The 26,629-nt window shown below is 42.9% G+C and overlaps 1 protein-coding gene across 3 annotated transcripts in view; it reads right to left on the bottom strand.

Annotated features, from left to right (window-relative positions):
- gnao1a (guanine nucleotide binding protein (G protein), alpha activating activity polypeptide O, a) overlaps positions 1 to 26,629 on the bottom strand; it is an 89,812-nt gene that overhangs the window by 34,428 nt on the left and 28,755 nt on the right. The gene's annotated exons all lie outside the window — the stretch shown is intronic.

The raw sequence follows: 26,629 nt of genomic DNA, 5'->3' as shown, positions 1-26,629 counted from the left end.
ACAGAAAGAAAGAAAGAAAGAAAGAAAAACCTGGCGAGGGATAACATGGTTGGAGAATGAAAGGGACACAATAGGAGGTTACTCTGGAGGTTAACGACAATTACAGAGAGCGATTACAGAAGATGACAGTAGAAAAGAACAAGATTAGTGGGAGAGAGAGAAAGAGAGAAGGAGAGAAAAGAGTGTTTTTTTCAGCTTCCTTTGGTCCATTCATTCTTGCTGCGAATAAAGGTGTCATCTCTAAATCAATGCGTCACCACAGATCCTGAGTCAGTGAGGATGCAGAAACATCCCACAGAGCTGCTGCGGCTGATACCGTGAAGCAGGCTTCAGACTGCAACGTGGGCAAACCTTTAGGACGACGCTTGACATTTGGACGACAGCACCTTTAAAACCACAAATCCCGAGTCACATGAAATCAGCGAGGGTGGGATAGAGTAGAAATATTAGCTGGAAATGCGTGCCAGCTGGAGCAGTAGCCACCTGGCTCTGGTTTCCCCTGAAGAAGACTGACATTACTGAGGGGGAGCCGCTGTCGTAAAAGGATTAGGTGAAGAGCTGTTACACCTCTGGTTCACTCCTGGCTGTTCAAGGACAGTTAACTGGTTCATTCGTCCTCGGACCTTGATGGTCATTTATTCATTGTGATGATTTCGGCGTGATTTCATCGTGTTTTCCCTCAAATCAAGCTGTCTTGGGGTTGCATTTGGTGTTAGAAAATGATACCTGATCTGTTAGGAAAGGGAATAATTTTAGCTTGAACTGTCTTATTGTTTTGTCTTTCGGCGAGTTTATTGAAAAGTCGTGTTCATAAAATTATCATTAATACAAAATTTGACGATGAAACCCTCTAAATCATGAAATGCAAATGTATGATTAGTCAGCAGGTTTTTACACCAGCTGCGTGTGCCATTCTGTCGTTTTAGCCTATCTCTCTAAATGTGATGCATCCAACTCCATGTGGGGCTGTGCAGTCAGTCAAAATCAAACTAAAAAACACAATACGACCCACTGCAAAATCCTATTCTCCCTAACATTGCAAAAACATATCAAGATTGCAAAATCATGCAGCCCTACCATCATACGGTAGGGTACACAGCACCTTTGTTACTAAACAAAGGTAAAAATATTGATATATTGCATAATATTTTTCATGTTGAAGTACATTAAAACAAAATGTACATGAAGTAAACGTATTCATTTTGCAAAACAATCCAGATTAGAGGGTTACATTTATCACTGCTTTGAAAACATCAGTCAACAAATATAGCAAGTATCACCAAGCCCCCTCCCCAGTCCCCGGCTGGCCTGTGCTCACACTGATCCAGGTCTGAGCACGAGTACAGATACACACCACACCATGATACTTGGTCAGGGATTATATGTAATCGCAGGAGTGGGACGAGAGGGGGGAAAGAAAGTGAAAATCCATCCGGGCAATGTTTCATGCTTCATCTGCTGGAGTTGGCTCACTCGCTGTGACTGAAACACATCAAGCTCAGTACACAAGCAACTGTAAGATGAAGAAGCACCTCTTCCAAAGCTGCCAGGGAAGCATTCTGGATGTGGTATGTAGCGATCGCACCAGTCAACCGAACCAGATTTTAGAGGGATAAACGGATCACCGGGTGCGAGGAGACAGGAGACTCTGCTGATCTGTCAATATATCAGTCACCATCTACGATGTGTGGAAATCCCTCACTGGAGCAACTCATCAACAGTCAGTCATGAAGAATTCAGTCTTTTGTGCCAAAGGAACAGGCTAATGCACAATAATATAGCAAGATGTAGTGATTCGATTTTAAAGCACTCAGAGTGATAGCATAATAACTTATGGCATTGAGTGTTTCTAGAGAGGGAGGACTGGGGGGGGGGGGGGTGCACAATAACAGAATACAGGCGATTTGACAGAACACGCGCGGAGACAGGCTCACACCTGGGAATCACCCAGTTCCACCAGTATAGCCCAAGTCTACAGAGTAACATCTAACCAGGTTGCCAATCTTGAATGTGGGAAATAGCAAGCACAATGATCCCGCTCCACGTCTGCTTTGTCGCTAGGCAACATAGCTAAATTTCAGGTTCATGTAAGTAGTAAAATACAAAGACATAAAAATTACCATCAAATGGTCTCAAGCAAATGTAGCAGAATTACCTCAACACTACGTCACGGGTGTATTCATGCACCATGGCTTCTGGGTCGTCACAGCAACGTGAGACTGAAATCCCAATTCCAGCCAAAGGTTTGAAAATGTTTGCTTTGGCATTATACCGAGTTCTTTTCTTAGCAGCTTTTTCCGACATCGTTTTTTTTTTCTTTTTTCCAGAGCAGTCGTTCTCTTTCACATCCTCCTCAACAAAGGAGGAACATTTTCCAATTAAGGTGCTTAGATGACCAAATGTTACTGTTGATATATAACAGGTTATAGTTATTTGCCTTTTTCCTGAATATGATCTTGTTTCATCTTAATTGGATTTCCCGATACTATGACTTTGTCTTGTTTGACTTTGACAATTTACACTCTTGAACAGTGTGTGCGTGTGTGTGTGTTTGAGTTTGTGTGTGTTCATGTCTTTCTAAGGCAATGAAAGAGGTGCCATCTTGCTACATCTCAGCCTTGACATTGAATAGACAATCATCCTCTTCCTCAGCATCTGCTCCTTCCTCTCATTCCTTACCTTCCTTCCTTCCTTCCTTCCGGGTGTTCAATTGCCAATCAGAGCCGGTCTGCACTTAATGTAGGACCTTTCATTTCTCTCTTGTTGTCTTGGATCTATAGCCAATCACCCCCCCCCCCCCCCCCTTGCAGGGAACACCAGATTACTCACCAAGCACACACAAATTCCTCCATTCACCCTTGTGTGTGTGTGCGTGTGTGTGTGTTGTGTAATTTACAGGCTAAAATGAAAACCTCTAATTAAGCCCAACAAATACCACTGCAGAGAAACACAAATAAATCCCAATCACCACTCGTTTAATCAGAGCTATACATCTAGGAAGGCCACAACCTACTGACTCACGTCCTGCTTACCGGTCTATGGAAGGGGCTCATACAGTTCTTTCATGGGGCCTGAAATCAGCATCATCTTCTGCAATTTCACAGTCTTACGCCCTAAAATCATCAGTGCTCTCGAGGGTGAGAGAAAGCCTTCCACCTCCAAATCAAAGCAACATCTTTTGGCATTTTTTTTGTACTATTATCAACTTATCAGCCAACATTTCTGCTGATTTCCTCAAAAGGCCCACATTGCCTCACTCTAGCTTATGTAACCTTGTTTTAATGAGTGCAATCATGAGTTTCACTTACTGGCCAGTGATCATGTTGTGGAGGGGAAGTGTGACAGACTTTTCCAGTGACAGCAGAAATAAATACACTTGCTTAGCCTCAGCCTCAGGGATGAGTGTGTGTGTGTGTGTGTGTGTGCGTGCATGTGTGTGTAAAACGAGCGCGAGAGAAACTCGTAAGTTCATTCACAACTCTCCCACGGGTAAAATCCACACTAGGATGTTTTAGTGGAAACGCCATGCGACATTTAGCATGTAGCCAAAAGTGATTTCCACTGGGATAAGTGACTCCAGCCATGTCAGTGAGCCATATTTAAATCTATAGTGCACCAATCGGCCTGCAGAGGCACCGTGACACCCTGAACGCGCTCTCTCTCAGACACATTGAGCTGGAGCTTTCTTCATCCGTCCTCCCCTACCAGGAGTCGATCCCATCGGAAGGGATAAAGGATAAAGCTCTACTTCCTCTCTGCTCTCTGTCAGCAGCCTCACAATGCCCGATATGGAGACAGAGAGGGAGTGTGTACATCTGGATATGTTTGTGTGCATGAATGAGGGACTGTGACAGAGACTGTGTCTGTGTCCAGACAGAATGTGTTCCAGTTTAAAGTGCTGGGCAGTCGGCCACAGGAACACTTAAAATCGACATAGCGAGCCAGGGATACAGTCAAAAACTTCAGTTGTCAAGGATACCGGAAAAGTAATTATCTTTTAATCTTTGTTCGATTTGATTATCAGCAGGGAACCAATAACGTAACCCTACTGTGACCCAGGAGAGACCCCACGCCACTCGCTCGGTATGAAAGCGTAATTTCAGTAATCACAAAAGTACATCGTATGTTCTTACACAAAAAAGCACCAATTCTCTCTTTTAGACGCGTTAGAATGATTTTACCGCTGGTGGGGTTTCTCAACCAAAATCTGTATTTCGTGACGACGCTGTACATAACGTGCAGTTTGTGTTATTTTTGTAAAGTTTGGAGTTTTTCTTCACGAGAAATATCTTTCCTCTGCGCGTCATGAATGTGTGTGACATTTCTGTGTGAATACAAAACCTTCAGAAGGTGCAGGATTCGTCCTTGGTGGGAGATCAGATCAGATCAGTATCCAGACAGCAACACTGGGAGCTTTTAAGTCATACGTGCCTCAGAGATCGTGTTTCCTCTGTTCTCTGTGCTACTTTAATCTAACCATTGTCCTTTGCGTGACATATATGCAGAGAACCAACAACAAACTGAAGACTTGATACATGGGACATGTGAATGTGCTTTGTAGACTCTTTCTGACAAGCAGCCACAAACAGGATGCGTCTTCTTGCCCTTGGAAAAAAACTACTTTTGCAACCTTAGTTTGCGCACCGTGCGATTCGTTGTGTATCCATTAATCAACAACTGCAATGCTCTGACATGAAAAATAGTCTTTTATTTTATTGCAAGGATGACTAATTTGGGTCTGTCTGCAACAACAAATGAGTAATGTCTTTTGACAAAAGACATGGCAAATTAATTCACTTATAGATCAACCAAATGTAGTTGTTGACCGCTGAGTTATGCAGTTTTTAAATGAAACAACTGGAAAAAGTACGTATATTTGCACCATAAGCGTAAATAAATCATGTGGTGGACATGACAGGACATTTTTCTTCTTGTGTTTCTTTTTTTTGTTTTTTTTTTTAACTTTGGCTGTCTACCTCTCACACTCCATAATTGTTTTCTGTCAGTTTCTCTCACACACACACACACACACACACACACACACACACACACACACACACACACACACACACAGTATACAGAATATGTGACATACTGTGAAAAAAAAAAAAGAGACTGTAGGAGAACTCGAATTTTTGGACCATTGACTGAGTCAGAGGCCAGTGTGAACACAAACACACACCCACAGTCAGCAGTGACTCAACAGATACTCCAATGGTTAAATTCTCAAGACTTATGAGAAAATTTGCAGCTTACATTTGATATTTGTAGGTTTAACATTATGCATTTTTTAAAAGTCATAAATATCTAAAAACAAAATTGAGCTACAGTTAATGCATTAAGTGCAAATGGAATGTATTACCTTTTTTTTCATGAAAAATGCTGAAAACCGAGCAAGTCTGAATCTGCTCACGGTCATTTACTGGAAAATATGAAAGACCAAGTAAAAATTATTAATGAAACATGGCTGCCACATGAAGTTATAATTTTGGATTCTCCATTTCTCAAATTAAGAATGCTACCTTATTAATAAAAATCTGAGAGACATGTTTCAGGTTTTGTAAAAACAGCAACATTCCGAAGTGGCTGCAAGATAATATCTTGACCGTACGATGACTTGTTTTCTTAAGGGAGATCAAATTTACGAGATAAAATTCAAAACCTAAAAGTGATCATTTTCCAGCCTGTTTGACCAGTGCGGCTGTTTTATTGTTTTTAGGGTTAGTTTATGAGTAATGACTAGAAAAACGGAAGTGTAGTCCTGTGCCGATCTGGAGTGTGTCTGTCAAAGTGACCTTGGACCACCGCTATCATTTCAGTTCCTCCTCGAGACCCAGTGGATTTCTGTGCAAAATTTGAAGATGTTCCCTCCAGGTGTTCCTGATATACCGCCTTAAGGAAATGTGACAAATATCGCAAACAGTCCTTTCGAGATGACAGTGACCTTGATCTTTGATCACCAAAACCTTTCCAGTTCATCCTTAAATCTCAGTGGATGTTTGTGTCAAATTTGAAAACACACTCTGTGGGTGGGGCTGCACGGTGGTGCAGTGGTCAGCACTGTGGCCTCACAGCAAGAAGGTTCCGGGTTCGAGTCCCGGCTCGGGCGCGGGATCTTTCTGTGTAGAGTCTGCATGTTCTCCCTGTTCCTGTGTGGGTTCTCTCTGGTACTCCAGCTTCCTCCCACAGTCCAAAGACATCAAGAGGGGACGAGGCTGATTGATACTCTAAATTGACCGTAGGTATGAATGTGAGTGTGAATGGTTGTTCGTCTCTCTATGTCGGCCCTGCGATGGACTGGCGACCTGTCCAGGGTGAACCCCACCTCTCGCCCGTTGACGCTGGGATAGGCTCCAGCCCCCCCGCGACCCTTAATGTGTAGGAATAAGCGGAAGATGACGATGGATGGATGGACTCTGTGGGTGTTCCTGAGATATTGCAGTGCTGTCAATGGGACAGATGGAGCGACAACACAAAAACATAATGCCTCCGGCCGTCGCAGGCATGCAGACGTGAGAACCGGAGCTGAATTTAATCTGGTGTCTCTCGGAACACAGAACTCCTATTTCATACATAGTTGGTGATGGAGTAGGAGCGCAGACACGTAATTCACAGTAAAATCAAACAAACAAAATGAAAAAGACACAATGTAACAGAACACACCATTAAAAATGTACCTGGAAGGGTGTGTTTGAGTGTGTTTGTTGTTGACGTCACTGTGAGATTCAGCCAATCAGAAATCTTGGGGGGGGACCGTCTCTATCAACAGCCTGCTCTCACTCTCTGAGCCTTCCTCTCTTCTATTTTTGGACTCTTCCAATCATCCTCCCCCATCCTTCTTGTCAATCACACTTTCCCTCTTTCTTTTCTTCTTTGTCCCCACTTCATCTCTCACAGTTTAACCTTTACCCCCCCCCCCCCCCATTCCCTGGACAAGCCCTACATGTCGCCACACTGATCCACCGGCCTCCAATGATAAATACACACACTCGTGATTTTAAGTCCGTTCCATTGTTTATCTTACCACTTCACCTCATTACCATTTCTTTCCTCTCCTCCACTTGTCTGCTGACATGCCCCACCCTCTCATTCTATCTCTCTTTTTTCACTTTCTCCCTCACTCCTCCATATCATGTGACTCTCAGCTGCAGTTGCCATGGTGACCATCCTCATCTCCCAGGAATGCAATCTTGCCTCTGTCTCTCTCTCTCTCTCTGGTGCCCTTCCCATCCATTCTACTGCACCCGCCTCCTTCCTTCTCCTCCATCATGCATCATACTTTCCCTTTCGTCATGTATCCCCTCATCCCAGTTACATTTCTCCTCCACCTCTCAACCCTCCTCCCTCCTTCCCTTCTGTTATTCTCCCATTTATTTTCCTCCAAACATATTTAGTATTTTCTTTCCTCCATGTGAATTGATCCATACCAACTTGTATTACTGATACAGAGATGCAGATGTACACACACATGCACACACACACACACACACACACACACACACAGCCCTTTCCTCACTTTCTCCCACTCCTTCTGTCCCTGTAGTAGTAGCTGAATAATGGAAGTGATGAAATATTTAATTGTTGTTCAGTGCTCCTGTAGCCGACCTCAATACATATATACACACACGTGCATGTGTGTATATATATATATATGTATGAACGTGTGTGTGGTTTATGCCTTGCTTCCATTGCAACACTCACAGGGTATTCTGCAACCACACCCAATGTAGTGGGTGCGTGTGCACACGAACATTCACTCACTCACACACACACACACACACACACACACACACACGCATACACGCACAGCGGAAGAAGGCAGTTGATATGGGGCAGCATGTCCTATTATATGAGTGGATCAATAAAAGACACTTAATGGCTACAAATATCAACTAGAGAGGGCAGTAAAATCCAATCCTACTGTCCCCACCTGAACCCAGAGGGAGTCGGAGGAAGAGGAGGAGGAGAAGGAAGAGAGAAGCACACATAAGGGTGGAATATGTAACAAAATATTAGCAATGCAAGAGCTGTGCAGGAATAAAGGAGCAGCTGATCATCATTAGACATACATCAAAGGAGTAGCTCCCTAATAAAATGTTTGGACTGTAAGTCAGTGGAAAATGTACAGAAGAGTTGCTGAAAATTGTCCAACCAACAGACAGACATTCAATATACACGGACATAAAAACGGCCAAACCCAAATATTTTGACATAGGTGCAGTGTACATTGAATAATGAATGAACGAGTGACGCCACTCTCGTGCCCCTGGTACAGCTCTCCTCCGTCCTCCAGGTCCCTGTCACAGCCCTGCCCCTCAGGCAGACACTCCACACACCCTTAGTCACAAGCTACCCAGAGAGCAGTGGGCCTCCTCGTGAGCCGGGCATCTTCACACCATTCGGGTTTGGATTTTTCTTCTGACAGCTTAGATTTGAATCTAGCATGTTTTTTCTTTCCTGGTTTATACATTCATTACTTTAGTAGCCATCTATTTTGTGGAGAACTATCTGGATGTTGTAGCTTTCAAATAAATCCCAAAGACAGAGGCCCTTCCCACAGCAGCTGTTCTCAGGGTCAACACAGGTGAAATTCATTAAGTTGATTAAGGATTCATTCTATTTAGTGGGTCGCAGCCAGCAAGGACAATAGCAAGGCCCCGCCTGCCTGAAAGAACCAGGGCCACCACGATTGCACAGTCTGCACCCTGCAATGACACTAGTGTGACAGAATCTGCTGCTGTGAAAAAAGCCGATTACATCACGTTAACTTGACAGGAAAAAGTCATTTCATGATTGATTGATTTGATGCTGCAGATTGATATGTTGAACAAGTAGTCCACAGCTTGTGATTTTGGATGCAAGATTTTTCTTGGGGGGGGTAAAATTGAAAAAACTCCACCACACAAAGTCAGTAGCTTTGAAGAGGCGTGTTGCCATGGAGATGATGTTCGGCTCTGCTCCGTCACACCTGCACCGACATACACACCTTAAGGCCAAATGCCAAATTACAAAAGGTGTTTAAAAGATTCTACCTGAATCCCAGAATAAACTTGCACATGCTTTTACACACACACACACACACACACACACACACACACACACACACACACACACACACACACACAGACACGCGCAAAACAATCAAACAACTCAAGCCACCTGCAGTTCTCAACACGTAAACACTCCTCCTACACAAAATGGAGTTACCAGTTGACAGAGAAATTTGGGTCACCAGTGAAAATGAATGACTTCATACATGAAGTAGCCTGGGGTGGATATGTTGAAGTTGAAGGGCATAGATCTAATCACTGAAAACACACACACACACACACACACACACACACACACACACACACAATCTGTCGCTGTTGAAAACTTAAAAAAGTGCCCCCCTTAATCCTTTGAGTTCCTGTCACCTTTTGAGTGTCAGCCTCTGTTTCCATCTACCTCTTTGTCATCCACGCTTAGACCCAACTGTCATCTCATTCCTTCACGACACACGACACACACACACTAAAAACAACACATATAACTGACATATTAAGACAAAAGCCCACATGAACATTGACAGGATGTTGCTTGATCAAACGTTAGACAACTGGGAGGTAACAGAGCTAAACATCTAACTGCTTCGTAGAGAAAATTAATAAAAAGTAAATGCCGCCGACATAAATTCTTGATTTAGTCCGGCTGCAGGACATGACATGATATTATTCTCCCTATTACAAGTTAGTGTGGCAACCACATGATTTTGAAAAGTAATGTAATGTTGCTGTAAGGTCATGAATGCCCTCCAGGCACGTCCCTTCCAACAGTCCCAGCTAGGATCAGCTCGGCCTACACCACCTGGTTAGAATAAAACACTTGAAGATTTCAGACCTCCCTATAAAAGCCAGCTGCCATTATCCAGTTTCCAGCAAGCACCGACACAGACACAACTACTTTCTTTCTTCAATCTGCAGGTCCTGAACACCCGGGAGTCACAAGATCATTTAGGATGGGGGGGTCAAGAGCTGCACAAAGCAGCTTACTGTGTCTGCACTCGCGTGGAGAACAATGTACTTAAAGGAACCAAAAATTTAGGCTCTCAGAAATGCTGCAGGCTACAGAAAGTAGTGGCTCACATGAGTTTACATGCCTTAGAATACACCAGGTTACATTCAGTGACCATCCAGTGATTCTTTATATCATCTGGATTTATTGTGAATGTTCTCAGAACCCTCCAGAATCAAAGCAGAGATACTTAACTTGAAATCATGCAATGGCTGCAGCATTATGCTGATGTACCACAAGCCCTGTGTTTGCTGGGTAAGAGCGAAGGAGAGGGGGAGGGGACGGAGAGATACGGAGCAGCAGAGACGACAAGGAGAACATCGAGCTACGGTAGGAAAATGAGAGCAGAGAGAGAGATACATAGAGAGAGAGAATTCCAACCAACAATGTGTGAATAGACATGGCCAAAACAGTGTCCAATCAGATGACAGATGGGTGGTCAGGTGACCACATGGCGAAGCGTTCCATGGAGGTAGCTTGCCGAAACTGGTTGCTACGGTAACTAGTTAGTATCCTAGAGACTGGAGAAGGGGCTTATAGAAAATTGGTAAGACAGAGAAAAGAGTGAAAAGAAGTAAGCTCATCCCATATCTCACACAGTGAATACACACACATATGCACACGCGTGCGTGCACACACACACACACACACACACAATGTATGTATGTACGCTTGTTACACATTATAAATGTATGCATTCAGGCTGTTGTGGCCCTAGAGATAAGAGCTGTTGAATTAGTTTATCTTATTTTAACAGCCCCCCCACACACACACACCGACACCGACACACACAGAGCAGAGAAAGGTCTGATGCTTCATTTAAATATAAATAATGACCATTCACATAGACACACATATGCATTCATATGTATACAACAAGCATACACAACACGAAGAGCCCAGCCAGTACAGGATCGTCTGTGTGTGTGTGTGTGTGTGTGTGTGTGTGTGTGTGTGTGTGTGTGTGTGTGTATGTGCTGGGTACATCTAATAGTATTTCTGCCCAAAAAAGCAAATATTACCGGCAGCTATCTTTATGTCATATTTTACTAACATCTTGGCTGTAACGAAGCTTAAAACTCTGAGCTCGTCTTTCAGAGAGATTGTTTTCAGGGCGTGTGTGTGTGTGTATGTGTGTAATGTGTAGGCTGGTACCTGCTTCACCATTGTTCTGCAACAAAGACAGTTAGCCAGCTTATTAACAAAGGCTGTGTTCCACTCACCCTCCGTGAGGACTATAAATCCTTCTGAGGTCAGCATCATCAAGATCTTTGGGTCAACAGTGGAATTAAAGTTATCTACGGTGTATATTCTGTGTGTATATGTGTGTGTGTGTGTGTGTGTGTGTGTGTTGTGTGTGTGACTGCATAGGTCATAAAAAAACTGGCACTTGTCTGACTCCAACATTCATCCTACCATGATAAAACTGTGTAGTGTGTGTGTGTGTGTGTGTGTGTGTGTGTTTGTGCTTGTGTGTCAGCACTCTGTGGCCAGGGGCAGAACTTTCTGCAGTAAAAAGACTAGAAAGCAGCAGATATGCACTAGCTGCCTGGCTGACTGGGCACTTTAACAACTCACACAGCATCTTCCTCCATTTTTTCCACCCTTGCTCTCTCTCTCTCTCTTTTCTGTCTCTCTTCCCTCAGCCTGTTTCTGGCTTATTCAAGCTGCCTCACTCTTCCCTCTCTGTTAGAAGAGAAGTGAAGAGAAGCAGCTCCACCACGGCCTCGCAGTGAGAGTGAGTGAGAGAGAGAGAGAGAGAGAGAGAGAGAGAGGGCGTATTACTGTATGCATGACAGAACTCATACAGGACTCGCCGCTATAGGACGGAACTCACAAAGAACACATCAGAGCGTACAATCATTAAATCTTGTTCTTCTCTTCTCTGTCCTGCAGCACTTCCTCTGTGTGTCACCCTCTTCATCAAAACAGCTTGCAGTTCACTCTTTATCTCCTTTATCGAAGTTCTGCTGCACAGTGACTAACAAGCCCTGTGAGGGTGCTACAGTGCATGTGCAGAGAGGAAACAATCCCGGCATCAAATCAGGAAATCTAACTCCATTATTTATTGGAGTGGATGTAGAAAACTCAAAGTTAGCAAGCTAAACGGCACAGGTAAAACAAGAGCGGAGCTAATGGGAATCGGTTTCATACACATGACACACAGCAGCAAGCCATAACCGTCTGTCCACGCTTCCGGCAAACTGACATCATCAGGTTAGTTTATGGCGTTCTCTCTGCAGTGAGGATTACGGCTCTGCATCCTGCAGACAGAGTTATCACCAAAACAAGAATGAATCACCGAATAACTTCAGCAAAAGGCGATAATTGTAAATTAGAAAACTCAACAAGAAGTTAGGTCTGCAGAGCTGATAATAAATATACAACTCTGATTATTTTGACTGATATTGTGACATAATCCGTATCAGAGGAGAAATTATTTTCAAAACCACTGTTTGGATTAATGTGCAGATCTGCACGACAGCAGACAGCCGGGCTCCTGTCGTGTAGGAGTGAAGTGAACCTGGCTAACGAGCCTCAACAGCTTCACTTCAGCATTCTATAAATGTTCAGCACGGACCAGTTGTCTTCCTGTTGGTGAAATATCACCACAAGAGCAAAAATATTTACCTTACCTCTCTTTTGTCAGGGTTTAAGAAATTAATTATAATATAAGACAACACTGCCCAATCGGGTCCGTCTCCACAGATGTGAATACTCCATGTACCATTTCCTGCTGATATCATTGCCTTGAGGCAGTCATAAAATAGAGCTGACAGGATTTTCACACAGTGGACATGGAGTGATTATCAGCTACGATAAACCTATCATTAAGTCTGGCTTTGGCATTTCCTGATTCTACATCCTGCTGTCGTCTGGGATGCATCAGTGTGTATAATTTTCCCAGAATAGAATACATCTGGATATTAAAAGATATATAGTATAATATTTGTGCTTTCCCCAAATTTAGATTCAAATTCCAGCTCAGCCCCGGGGCAAAGAGAGGTGAGTGTCTATGGGTGGTCCACGGGTGAGACAGTCAGTGAGCCAGGACACTAGCGCACACGGAAATTAGGCCCAAATTTACTTCCATAGCCAACTTGTTTAGACTGAGTGCAGAGAGAGAAGCAGAGGAAGGAAGGAGGGGAGAGGCAGTGATGGGGAGGAGGAGAAAAGAGAGGACAGGACAGAGAGGATGAAAGGAGGGTGAGAGAGCAAGAGAGAGACAGAGAGAGAGAGGAAGAAGCCAATGAAGATGATAGAGAGGGGGGAGAGAAAGAGGCTCCAACAAGCTTTCCATTAAAATTCCAGACATGTTGGGGCCCGTGTTATGTCATTGCCAGTCACACACTCACACACACACACACACAGAGCCTTTTCTCAACCAGCTGATCAATAGAAGCAGCACTTAAGATTGCAGCACAATAAGAGCTGCTGAGGGCGGGCGAGGGGAGGAGAGGGAGAGCGAGGGAGGCTATTGAGGAAGAATTAGGGGCGATCAAACCGCCTCATAGTCGAGGTTGGATTGGTATCTTAAAATGAAGCTCTTGTAGACATGATTGACGGTTGAAATAAAAGGCTGCTGTTGTAGTGTGGAGCACCAACATAATCCCAAAGAGTCAGACGATACATATACATATTCTAAGAGGGTAGTCCTACACTGTGTCACTGGGAGTCACAAAATCCTGAGTACAAAGTTGCGAGAGACCTTGATTTTTCTTGATAATGTTCTACTATTCATCAGAACATATACAAGATCTAGTCATTTATGTGAATATCATCTTGTCTTAAAAAAATACATTCTGGTGCTTGGTAGAAATGCTCTACTAATCTGCCACCAGCAGGTGGCGGTAATGATCCCAACAAGACGTTGGCCATTTTTCAACGCAGTGGTTTCACCAATTTGAAGGACTGAAACTTAAATCTAAAGCTTTGCTGGGTTTGTATAATTTATGATGGAAAATTAAGTCCCTTTTTATTGTTAGATGAACCGGGGCTACAGGACATTGGTATGAGTATTTTTCAAATGTGATAGACTACATTTTAAATCTACAAATATTTGAAAAAAAAATGCTCATTACGATAATCCATAAATCTTTTAGTTGCCTTAATGATTAATTGACGGGTTCATTGGTGATGAAAATGGCCTCTCTACTAGTTCTCTTCTACTAGAACTTCTGTGTATGTGGAACACCCTGATATAACTTTATAAACATGTTCAATTGGCCCTGAGTCACAGGAAGCCTGGACAGGATGAGGAAGCAGAGCTGACTGCTAACCAGTTTTGTCCCCCATTTTTAATTGGTTAAAGTGGTAATTATACTGCTGAAATTCTTTTTCTTTCAAACTGCGATTTCCACATTAGTTCTTCAAACCCAGTCTGCTGGCATATGGAAATATATCAAAGATTAACAGAGTCTCTTTGGGCAAAAATATGAGCTCGAAGTTAATGTTTTTTTTAATCTTGTTTGGCAACTTGAAAGTTTCCAAAGAATGGAATATGAATCTATTTTTCTGACGTGATACTCTTATTAAAATCTTACAGGATGAACAGAGCAGGAAAGAAAAGAAGACAGGACAACTGGACAAGGTAGAGAGATGGACACACACACACACACACACACACACACACACACACACACAAACACATATTCTCACAAGGGACACCCCATTTAAGGCTAAATTATTTATGAACAGACAGATGCAGCTTTTTATCAAGTTAATAATTGAAGACATGAATTAGAGGAGGTAGGAAGGATGGATGAAGGGAAGGCCTGAAGAAGGGGAGGGGGAGGAGTCCAAATTTTTTTTTAAACATTTCTTTTCCTTCTTTTCTTGTACCCTTTCATTTCTTTCTATCTCTCTGTCTCTTGACCTTCCTTTTATTTTTCACTTCACATCTTCCACATCAGCACCGGTCGTCTTCATTTCCTTTTTGGGCTTGTCTCCGTCCCAGGTGTCTTTGTTGCCATAGTAACAGCAAAATGAATCATCTGGAGGGCTTTGTTTACAGATATATAAGCATGTCAGTAACAGCTGTTAGCATTGATCAGCCATGTGTAAAATCTGGGAGAGTAAAGTAGCCTTAGAGTTGCATCACTTTCACGACGCGTATCATGCTGCTGTCGACCAATCCCCAGAGGGCATCTCGGCTACTGGAAAATTTCACATATCAGAAGATGATAATATTCTCTGTGCAAGATTTGCATCATATGGGAGTGATGGTGCAACCAGTAGAGTAATGTTACTGATAGAGAATTGTGTGTGTTTGTGTTCAAGTACGTGTGTGTGTTTGTGTGTGTGTGAGAGAGAGAGAGAGAGAGAGAGCGAGAGAGAGCTGACATCCATCATGTTCTTCTTATGTGTGTTTAAATTACAAAATATTGCTGCAAACATGTTTGTTGGACTCTACAAATAAATAATTTGTGCTACACTGTACTACAATATGATTGTACTACACTGCACAAGGTGCTTTGACAATACAGGACCTGTCTGTGGCCATGCCCCCCCCCCCCAACTGAAAACAACAACAACTGAAGCTACACTGAATTCAAATGAATTGAATTGAGAGAGCATTGAAGAAAGACTCACGCTGATGGTATCTGCTAACCTTCAATTAGCAGCGGTAGTCAGCAGGGCATTGATGAGCCTCTAAATGCCAGAGCAGTGTGCAAACACCACACACACACACACACACGCACACACACGTGCGCACACACACACAGGTAAAAAGAATGTTGCAGGTTCTTTCATAGGATTAATTGTTCATAGACACTCTTGGTATCAGGCTAAAGTAGCCAAAAAATATCACAAACTGCTGCGTCTGATCAGTGTGACTGATGGTCACCCAGGTTTTGACTCCCTCCTTGACTCCTGTGTTGGAGTCATAGCAGGAGACATCAAACACCTAGTACTGTCCTTGATGCAGCTGTCTGAAGTCCTTGCCTGACCCAAGTTTCCAACTTGGATAACTGAGGTGTTTCAGAATTTAAATCCTCTTTGAGCAGGTTTCAGGCCAGGGGTGCACCTCGAGGTACTCTGAGGGCCTCAGGCTAAAGGACCTGCGGGCTCTCAAGCTAATGGCATGGACGGAGCCCCTTACATAGCCTGCAGTCTCCAGCATCGCCAGCCATAGAATTTAAGAAAGTTCTCTTCTGTTGTCGCTATAGATTAAAGTAATCAGCCATTCTGGCTGGAGGTGTGGGGGTGGGGGGCTCCAGGCTTACCACGCCTCAGAGCTCCAACCACTGTTGCTGTCCAGGAAAATCAAATGACAACAAGTGAATCCTTAACTTTACAGACGGTGACTTGAGTCACGGAGACTTGACTTGTGACAGTACTATCTGTGGTAACTGGGACACAAACAGCTGTCAATCATCACTATACATTATTAATAAAATTACATCACTCCCTCGTTTGACATATCATATCGTTTTTAGACAAACATTCTTAAACTGCGCTGTCGTATTGTTGATATCTGTCAAATTAGCTAATTCAAGACATGCTGTTAGTGTGGTACTTTTACTGTTAGCCTGCTTCTATTGTCTCAGCATCTGTGTTTTCTTGTGTTGAGCCCTCTCTCTCTCTCTTTCCCTCTCTCTCTCTCTTTCCCTCTCTCTGGCTGCCATTCTCTCCAGATCCCCATCTGTCTGGGTTTTACAATGTAAGAACAAAAAAATGTGTCCTTCGACAAACAGTATTAACAGCATGCTGACTGAATTGGTGTGTGTGTGAGAGAGAGAGAGAGAGAGAGAGAGGTAAACACAGTGAACCTAGCCAGCAGGATTGTGTAAGCCTGTAGCAGTACATAAACACTGCATGTCACGTACAGATGTGAGCCTGTCCTTGTGAATGTGGACTGTGTCATCTCTGACCATGTGCTCTTCGGTGCAGCCATAAATCACGGTAGACAGCGCCTAGCTGAGTCAGAGTTTCATTACCTGGTCACTCAGACATCATGTTGCCTGACACACACACACACACACACGCACGCACGCACACACACACGTAGAAAAAAGGTTTGATCATCACACGTAGTTGACAATCAAAGACGTTATTGATGATTAAAACAGCCCTTGAGATGCATTGACCCCTCAGCTTTAGTGAGCCAGATATCAGATTCCGCCACAGACAGGAAGTACACACGAGCACAACACCTGAACTTGAGCTCATCCACACACGAGGACAGTTTTATATAGTAACCTTGCTATCACACAGATCTGTAAGTCTTTATTTGCGGTGTGAGTGTTCCTTTTTTCTTCATCCTCGTGCTCTTTCTCACTTCATCAAACAGGCCGTCAGCGGTGGTTTCCTCTGTTATATTTGAATCTTTGCGGCCATCAATACTTAGCATTCACTTCCTATCTTTCGGTGACCTCAGCCGGATGAAAACGTTCACTCATAAATGTGTAAACTCACTGACGATTCACATACGGTTTGTGAACTGGGAAAACTTGAAACATCCCCCTCCATGCAGACTGTCCCTAACCAAGGCTAGCATGCATACTCTTGTCCCACTGCACATACCTGAACAAATGCAGGTAAACCCACTAAAAACAAGTTTCTTTTTGTTTTGTTTTCTTGCATATTACTTCACATCACATTCGACGACACAAATGCAGTCAACCCACCATAAATTCATTCCCATATGTGCGTCGAACAAACATGACAGTAGAAACCTACGCTGTCGAAACGTGTAAGCACCAGAGTTTTGCATCGTTTGCTCGAGTTCTGTTCCTCAGACTTAACACCAACTGAACAATGTTGCGTGACAAGTTGAATTTGTGACTGAAATGACAAAGTTGCTGATGTTACGAGCAGGCGCGACAATCTTTAAATGGCTCCATGTTGTATTGTTGATAGCGGTGCTTGCAATGGGGATATTGGAGAATGTGCTCTATACTGTAAGTGTCAAGGTGAGTTGCCACTATTCATCTGGAGGCCTGATGACACACAGCTCAGTCATCAAGAACACAAACACGGGGGGCAAGCATGCGATGAACCTGGCAACCAACATATTTTCTATGAATATAATTTCTATATCTCAAACAATGGAAGTGATTGGACACCAACTTTTAAACATTAAAAAAATACATAATAAAACCATAAAATTCCTCCAAGCTACACCTCTGAAGTAATCCAACCATTCTGAAACCCGCAATGTTGTTTTCCACAACATGCCGCCATGTTTTTAACCTCCCCGCTCGCTGTAGCCTGGAGCACCCGGCAATGACGCCGTGTTTTTACCGGGGCTGAAACACAGAGTCATTGATGTTTTTCGAAAAAACGTGGAATGTAGAGGCTTCAGGACACTTTGATTACCTCAGAGGAGCATGGAGGAATTTTATGGCTTTATTATTTAATTTTTGTACATTTAAAATTTTGACTCCATTGACTTGATTTTTTTTGGGGGGGGGGGGGATTTCTGCAACACCTTTTTCCTGCGGTTTTATTTTGTAGGCTAAAAAAAAAACAACCTTCACCTGATCTTCCGTTGGCATGGCAATGAATAGATGACGACTGCTCATTGATTCTTTTGGGTGAACCATCCCTTTATAGGTGGTTATTTAGCTGGTTTTAATAACTGATTTCATTACTGGAGTTAAACGGTTTTATCAACTGTACAGGTCCCCAGCTGCAGTGCAGACATGTTCTCCACTATTTGGTCACTGCGTGGTAAGTCTACACCGAGTGCTGACCTCACGGCAATAAAAACGCACCTTACCAATAGGAGAGAAATTCAATAGCTGTAACCTTTCACCCCTTCGCTTTCTATAAACAGAAATCTACGTAAAGTAGTAAATATAAAATAGCACAAAAGAACACACATTACACACAGCCGCTGCACTCTGCCAAATGTCTGGTTTCTAAATAAGAGGCAGTCATCAAATATAGATTCAAAGTGCTTCATAATTTACATCTACAAGGCACAGCACACACACACACACACACACACACACGCACACACACACACACACACACCTACTGGCTTCCTGCCGTGTAACTATGCTGTGTGTGTGCGTGTGCGCGCGCACACAGGGAAATACGTACATCATCAAGCAGGAAAACTAGGACACTACAGCAAGGAATGGAAAGGACAGAAGAAGAAGAGAAAGAAAAAAGTGTGCTATAAAGGAAAGCTGCAGCGCTCTGACATCAGGTGTGACCCTGATTCTCCCCAGGTGAATCTTACTCCCTGCTTACCCTCCATCTCTTACTTCCAGCAACCACATAGCTTCCTCTCATTCCTTACACACACGCACGCATAGGGGCTCGCTCACACACACACACACACACACACACACACACACACACACACACACACACACACACACTCCCAGGAGTCCGCTTTGATTTGATGCTGTTAGTCAGTTGCCAGTTGGTTTGTAATTACGGGTGTGCTTTGGCAATGAGGCTGAGGTTTAGAGACTCGTGTGCGTGTGACGCCTGGCTAACTGGGCTAATGCTTACTGAGAGCAATAACATAACCACTGTCTATCTTAATATTTGCACTTCAGTAACACTTAATCAGGATGGATGGGTTGATAGCTGCAGCAAGCAGTGTGGGCCATATTGTTATATTCCTCCAGCAAATTTTCACAAAGCAACGTGCGAAGAGAAAGAATAGTGATTTCTAGGGCTGTACTCAACCAAAGAAATTCTGGGTCGACTGAAGCCCTCAAATTTCGACTAAAAATCGACTAATTTGATATATGAAAAATATACTGTGTCAACTATCAGTATAAAACCTGTTGAGGAATATTTAGACAATTGTTTTTGTCACGTCATAATAACTGACCGACACTATCATTTGTCCTGCGCACAGAGCGAGACTGAACGGAGGAGCTCGGCGTCGCGGCTGAGACACAAATAGACTTTTAACTTAAGACTTTACTCTTACACACAAAAGGCAAGTCCACTGTAAGAATTTTTTTTACAATTAAAACAAAAACAATTAATCGGCTAAAACACTGAAATGTCAATTCTGATATGTTCATATACTCAAAACTGACGGGTCAACCTAAGGTGGACAAGTTAGCTCACCGTTTCGAGGTGATTCACCGTTGTGTTTGTAGTGGAGCTGTGACATGAAAACTGCTGCTTGCAAACTTTGCATTCGACTTCTTTTCATGATCTTTTTTCATGAAATGCTGCCACGCTGCAGATGTCTTTGACATGGTGGACGAGGACTGACTTTAAATGAAACCGTCAAAATTAAATATACATTCATCAAACCACCAGACGTTGGCCTTCTAGTCCTCTTCAGTCGGTCTGTCTCTAGCGGGTCGGGCTAGTCCAAAATAGAAAAAACAAGGGGGGTGTTCAAAGATAGTTTGTTGTTGAAAACACCCCCATTAGCACTTGGTACTTTCCTCCTGATGAAATTATCGTGGCAAAAAAATTGACCAATCAGAATTTTGGTCGAACCAGAACGTATTGACCAATAAATCGACCAGTGGACTGGGAGATTACAGCCCTAGTGATTTCTTATATAAAAAAAAAAACAGATAAAGTTTTATGAACTTTCAGACATGTTCGGACATTGTTTGATCCATTTGGCCTTCTTCCATCCCAACTTTGGTACTTGCATGTACTGTTATTTATTGAGGGTTTCCACTGGTGTGCAAAGCTCACAGAGATTCTTCATTTCGTGTCTATTCTAAGAAAAGTGTAATTAACACGCTAATGACATTTTCAACAGCTCCCTGTTATGTAGAGCACACTTCTGGACATGGTTAAGTCCCAAAGAAAGCACATGTTCTACCTTTTATTACATCTATGAGGGATGTCACTTCATGACCCATCTCTAGGTATATACATGTAAAATAATAATATTCTCATCGATTATTCAGTGGCTTCCTCTGAAAATTGATTCTGCTGTGAATTACTTATCAAAGGTTCAAGCTACTAAAATCAGATTTCGCAGTTTATTATTAAATAATCAATTTCAAATCTAGTGCACTTGCACAAATGCTGACCAGCTCGAGATGATAAGCGGAGGTTGCGTATGACAAAAATGATATAGTAATCTTATATGCAAGGAGCTATTCTTAGATTGGCCTAATTAGCTGCTCCGGCAGTTGGCTGACAGACTGAACACAGAACAGAAGAATTCCAGCACAACAACATCAAGGAATACTAAAGTCTGAATGAGGGCAACATTAACTCGCTTCCTGCAATTTTCCTAAAAAAAAAAAAAAAAAAAAAAACGTGAAAAAAAGTCTAAAGCACATTTTGGTAGGTGTCTACACGCACACAGAGCACGAGACTTTAAAAAAAACTGTATGCAGTAGCGGAGGTCAAACTGACAGTGCAGGCACCTAATAGGGAACATTCATATTCAATAATACCACTTGAGATTACAGATTTAGGTCAGCCACAGAAATCGGAATTCTGTAAAAGTGCTGCTTTGTCACCAATAAGAACAGTTCAGGTAACTTCAGCTTGTCGAACGCTTGCTGGATGAGTGGCGTGTGAGCTGTAGGGCTGTCGCTTCATCAGAGTTGGGATGTTCATTTGAATGTTCACATCAGAAATGTAACAACCACTTCAAAATGGAGGCTGCTGATCAGATGATTTGAAGTAATTTTGCCTTCTTTTCCTGCAGAGGGCACAATATCACCACCAGCTTGACCTTTCGCAGCGACTTTGTGTGTCTGCAACGGCATCGCGGGTCATTCTTTTGGACCTGACAGTCTTATAAGAACTGTTTCAATTCATTCAACCTGGTACACTGAGCAATTCCTAAAGTTAAGAAAAGAGGTTATTTTCATCTCTAACAAAATGAGGGTGGTCATTTTTGAGAAATCTCAGAGAGCAGTTTGAATTTTAAAACTACAGCCTCTTCTGCAGCAGCATCTTCTGGCAGTGACAGTTATTACAAATAACTGCTAGCACATGCTAACGTCTGCCTTAGCCTACTGCGTTATGACTGTTTCTGTTGTAAAAAGAGTGGTTCGATTATTTTGAGGAACACACAACTGCCGCAAACCAGAATTTGTTCAATTTCAAAAGGTAACATTTGGAAAGAAAAGCTGCATGGTTAAATGATTCACCCATTCAAGTTAGCAGACGGCTAACAGGACGTGACCAGTTTGGCTAGCAAAAGCCTCTAACGTGCATGAAAATCAGAGAAATTTACCAATTTTGGCGATCGTGAATGTGAGGGACGATCATTCATATGAAAAAAATTACGCACTGTAGCTTTAAAGGTTGGAAAGAAAATACTGCATTCAGAATCAACCTGGTGTATGTAGTGAGCAACTACTATACTTGAAAATACATGCAGCTTTAAACCTTTAACTAAAGGTTACAATTTTGTTTGCTTTCATTTGTAGATATCGTTGATTAAGACACTAAATATTACAATATTTCACATAATGGGAGCGATATGATGAACTGCGATCTCTCTTTATTTACAGGAACAAGTGTGTGTTTGTATGCAAACAACACATCCTGTATAGAGAACAGTAGGACACCGCATCTGTGACCTGACTGGGCACAGCAACTGATGCCATCCATATTAGACAGGTCTGAAAATGTGAACATTATAGCAGGGTGCTTTATCAACTTGATCCTCCATTCTCATACACACACACACACACACACACACACACACACACACACACACGTTCACTAAATGTCCTCACCGAGAAGGTGATAGCTGATAGGTTTTATTATCTTTGTGGGGATGAAGTTGGCAGCCATGGAAGTCTTAACCCTCATTTAAAATGGTGGCTTAAGAGATCCTGGCTCCCCGTAGCCTGACAGGAACACCAGCTTTTGAAGCCCACAAATAGAGTGAAGCAAGGCCCCACAAACACATGCGCAAACACACACACACACACACACACACACACACACACGCACACTGCTACACAATGACATAGTGGTGTGCTAGTGTCCTCAAACCCTGAGGACTCCATCTCTCCATCCCCCACCCCCCATGCTCTTTTTTTCTCCTCCATCTCTCTATTCATCACGCTTTACCTGAGGGAGAATATTTCATCTCTCTTTCTCTCTCGAGGATTACAGTCCGTGTTCAGTCTCTCCCAGCACCTGAGAACTCAATCCCTGGAGTACCCTTGAGGAAACGTGTACATGTAAAATAATGTTGCATTATTTTTTTATTTCTCTATATGTATTCCAATACTATAGTAGAGTACCGAACCACTTATCGTTTTCCGACCATGAGGACTGCATGCTGTAGTTCTACTATCACAGGCGGTGTTGTGAAACAGGTTCGATACGTTGCTTAGCAGGATCTCTCAAAAACGAATGGAAGGATTTTAATGACATTTGATGGAATGTTGGGTAATATTACAATAACTTCTGGGGGCCGCCTGGGTGACACGACAGATCCTGAGGACTGTTCCATGCTAGTGGCAGCATGTAGCAATTAGGGGATTTCCATCATTTTCCTGGAGTGAAGTTGTTGAAAGAACATTTGGAAATCATTTTCTTTTTTTTTCTTCTTTTTTACAATTCTGATCTAGAAAACCTCAGTTCTACATATATATCTTGATGTAATATCTTTGAAAAATGGGATCAATGTCATGTTGAAAATTCAATGTGACGATGTAGTTTCATTAGAGGGAGAAATATTAAGCTCCTAGAGGCAGTATGGATCTGGGTCTAAAGGTGGTTGGGCAGAAAATGTAGTCATTTATTTTGACGAGGCTATATTCGTTTTCTGTATCCATATAGCCTCCTTGGTGGATGTTTGAACTCTCTGAGTGCTGATTTTTCCTTTTATTTGTAAGTCAGGTTATCAATCACAGAGGTTCTTGCTGACATTAAATCCTTCCCTTGATCACTGCGAGTAAGCCTATACCTCTGAGGATTTTAGCCCTCCCAGAAAGTCTGCCAGGGTGTGCATTTGATTTGAAAGTAGGAGATTTTTGTCTGAAGGCAGTGCTTAGCAAAAACCAGCAAACATGATTGGCAGCCTTGGTAACCGGGGGCGACAGGAGCAAGGCATCATGCTCCTGTTCTTAGCAGTAGAGTGTAGTGGCTTGGCATGGAGAGACAGGTCCATGTGCCTGTCATATGATGCTGGCTGCAGCAGTCTGGCTCAAACAGTCAGGGAGGTTAGCAACACAGAGGTTGTGTGTTGAGTGTTTGTTTCGGAAAGCTGGGAGACGATTTATGGAGCTCTAGCTGAAAACCAGTTTTTGCGCTCTGTGTACAGTGCCTTCCCTAAGCGCCGAGCCCCTCAGATGTGAAGTGCTGTGACTTGTGTATACACACACACACACACACACACACACACACACACACACACACACACACACACACAGGAAAAGCCTTCTTTTTTACCCCAAAGGAAATCAAGTGCCTACAATATGACAGTGTAAACAGATTTCTATCAGACTTTAATAATCTTTAGGGTTTGGACTGCTGCACAGATGCAGCCAAGCTAGCTGAATGATGGCAATGAGGCAACAGCACTCCTGGGACACAATGAACACACATTCTCAGTTTTGAATGTATCTGTTTGATCATTGTCTGATGAACAATGATCAAAATAATGTTACAGCCACAAAGAACTGGTGAAAGAAAAAAACGGCAAGTTCAAAGGTTTGAAGGATGATTCTGAAATCCTGGTGCTGACAAGACATTCTAGTAATCAGGTTCACTAACTTTCCTCCGTGAATATTTCATTTTCACAGCCACAGTCCAGCTGACATGACGGGTATCATTAGTATGTAGACCATCCCAACCACAAACAATGACCTAAGGGTGGTGCAGCACGCTTGGCATGTCATCACCATCAGCATATATCGCTTATTTTCAATATATATGGGTATTGATCTGATAGCCAATATCAATTATCATCATATCGTTGGAGCAAGCAACAGGAGTAATGTGCTTTTCTAAATGTTTTGGAAATAAATAAAAAGGTTAAGCTTTCAGATTCAACTTGTTCAAATAAATGTTCAAATGTTTTTTTTCTGGGTGAATAAAATGTTAAAGTCATAATATTTTATTAAATGAAAAATATCAGCATTGGTAAATATTGGCTGTCGCCCAAATCCAATTGTGAAATAACTGAACATCAGATGTTGCAAAAAGTGTACCACTTGTAACTGTGATCCAATCTCGCATCCATAGGCACACACACACACACACACACACACACACACACACACACACACACACACACACACTTAAGGAAATGTTAAAAAGATAAGTCTTTCTCCACCTCAGTATCAGTAGGATGTTATGTCAGGCATTCATCCATTTTCACAACTGCTTATCCTCCTCAAGGTCAAGGGGATGCTGGAGTCCATCCCACTACGCATATGATGCCACACCAGTTTATCTCAGAAGCTGGAGCGCACGCACGCACGCACGCACGCACGAACGCACGCACGCACGCACGCACGCACACACACACACACAAAGAGTAGAACATTCAACAAACCTGCATGTCTTTGGACCGTAGTGAGGAGAACATGCCAGCTGCCGTCCTACAAATCTCAACAGAGGGTGACAGTGAAACAAGTCCCTGGATGAAGTCATGGTGCTTGAGAGCAGCCAACAGTGGGATATTGTCATGGTATTTGGCAGTTTGTAGTACCCAAATGAAACTGAGTATTTGTAGACACAAGCTCACAAGCTGGCAGAGATTCAAGCAGGGCATCAAAAACAGGCTACTATTCAACGGTGTATCACCATGTACCTCGAGTAGAAATAAAGAGGGATGACATGATATGATACTTTATTACCAGCTCACAGTGAAATTTGTCTTGTGACTCAGTTGCTTGTATGCAAACACATGCACACACACTTGACACACAGAGGACAGAATCAAGATTACATACAGAAAAAAATCTAAAGTCAAGAGCAATGTCCACCGCCTTGTCGACCCCTGGCTAAACTCCTGGTTAAGCCTCAAAATAGACTGATGGACAAAGGACCTCCTCAGTCTGACCCGTTTGTATTTTGGGACACTGTATCTTTTTCCTGGTGCATTGTGATATCTAACCATTTAACCTGAACACAACATGGACAAAAAGACACAGAAGAACAACACACTCCCCAAATCTCAGGTATGGGATCATGGTCCTCTCTGTTGCTAGGATACGCTTCATTTCTCTGCTGTGACAATCTCACTTTCATGATGCAGACTCTTTCTCTCTGCTCTGCCACACTCTGATTTACTATATTTATCTGTGTGTGTGTGTCTGTGTGCGCGTGTGCGCTCACCTTCAGCAACTGCACACACACAGACAGACAGACACACACACACAAATGGCCAAAAATGCACACACATTGTGTTGGTGTGTATGTGTTAATTAGCCAGCTGCAGTAACCAAGAGTCTAATGACCTCTCATCACTGCCTGCAGCAGAGGGGTGGGTGCAGTTGCGGGTGGGTGGGTTGGGTGGGGGTGTGTGGGTGTAATTGGAAGTCTTGATGACTTGATACATGCAGCCAATCAGGTGTTCCATCCAGAGCTTAGCCTATTGATCTATTGGGTGGAACTGGATGAACACAACAGATCAATGAGAGCAAGTATGTATGTAGCAGGTTTTAGGTAGAGGAGGTCCAGAGACGGAAGAGTAGACGAT

The sequence above is a fragment of the Aulostomus chinensis genome, chromosome 7 (genome assembly GCF_037954235.1).
Source record: "Aulostomus chinensis isolate RoL2024-O1b breed Wild chromosome 7, RoL_Achi_v1.0, whole genome shotgun sequence".
Lineage (NCBI taxonomy): Eukaryota > Metazoa > Chordata > Actinopteri > Syngnathiformes > Aulostomidae > Aulostomus > Aulostomus chinensis.
Note: the sequence above shows the minus strand (reverse complement) of the source record. Positions and strands in the feature narration are given on the sequence as shown.